Genomic DNA, 1,718 nt, shown 5'->3' on the forward strand with positions numbered 1-1,718 from the left:
TATTCGGTTTCGGTTATTTTGGATATAGTAATATAGTAACCATTTGGATATTTTTGAAATTTCGGTTCGGTTCGGTTCGGTTTCTTTCGGTTCGGTTTCGGTTTGGTTATTTAAATAAATAACCATAACTAACATAAATTATATTAACATTAACCAAATAAACCAAATATAACCAAAACTAACCGAATATAACCAAAATTAACCAAATATACAATAACAAAAATACAAAAAAGGGAAAAATATTGATTCAATTTTACAAAATAGTATTTAACTTTGTAAATTCAAAATAATAACATTTACATATATTGATTATTTAAAATATTTAATTGTTTTGAATCTAGAAATAATTTATATTTTAAGTTTATTTTATAGTTTTGCATAATATTAAGTATATAATATTTGATATCTTCTAGGTTTTCGGATATTTCGGTTAACCATTTAATTGTCGGTTCGGTTCGGTTCGGTTTCGGTTAGTTTGGATATAGATTTTTACTAACCATTCGGGTATTTGAAGAATTTCGGTTCGGTTCGGTTTAGTTTTTTTCGGTTCGGTTTCGGTCGGTTATTTGGTTATCGGTTATTTTGCCCAGCCCTAGTGGAACTCATGTTTGCCCACCCTAAACCAATCGATGACGATTTAAACCAATTAATGGGAATGTTAGGCATTTAAAAGAAAAATAAGATTCACATCGAGTGAGAAGTACAAAAGGAGATAAGTTCCAGAAAAAAAAAAAAAAACAAGTACAAAAGGAAAACCATAAGCTTGAAAGGTAAGTGGCTCAATTATTATTACAACTTTATTTATTAGGGCAAAACACACAAAATTCGTAGCCCGAGAAGAAGAGAAAGAGACAAGAGAGAAGAGACCGGTGGTGATGATAGTCACGACGGCGACGATGGTAGGACCGCCGCACGTGGTCTGCCTTACCCATGTCTCCATTTGACCAGTCAACGTACTTAACTTCTTTAATTATTGGAGTTCTTCAGTACGTTACATATGTAAAGGACTATATTAAATGGTTTATGAAATTGAACTATAATTTTCAAAATATTCACATGACTCATTTTCATCTAAATCTATATATTTAGGGATGCAAAAACAATACTCATGCTACGATGAATCAATATTCCACTTCTTATCATGGTTTATGAAGTTAACAAATAATTACTTTACATTTCCATGTTACAAATGAAATTTTTGTTTCACTAAATTAAGGGCTGATTATATAGAAAAGAATTAGACGTGACAGGTCGTCCATCATAATTTTTTTAGCACCTAATGATGATATTGATAACGTCAGATAAATAAGAGAGACTAACCAAACTAATGATTTATGAATACTATGTCCCTTGGTTTATATATATAGTCGCTCACAAATTATATATTACTCCATCGCTCTCGTTACAGGCGTATTTTAAGTAGTTATTTATCTGATATATTTAGCTAATTAATCTACGACATTATATATTAATAAATAATTAATATACATAATACATAATAGATCTTTTAAAAAAACTAAACAGAAATGCATAATAAATCTAAATTGATTACCTTTATAAGGGCATCATTAATGGGAGAACTTTTTTTTGTGTTCTTAGATTAAATATATAGTGAAAATAATGTTAGATCAGTTGTTAAGATCATAGGTAAAAAAAATGGGAGAACTAATTATGGTGTTCTTAGAATAAAGATATAGTGAAATAATATTCATAAACAT

Source organism: Camelina sativa, chromosome 3 (assembly GCF_000633955.1).
Source record: "Camelina sativa cultivar DH55 chromosome 3, Cs, whole genome shotgun sequence".
In the NCBI taxonomy this organism is placed as follows: domain Eukaryota; kingdom Viridiplantae; phylum Streptophyta; class Magnoliopsida; order Brassicales; family Brassicaceae; genus Camelina; species Camelina sativa.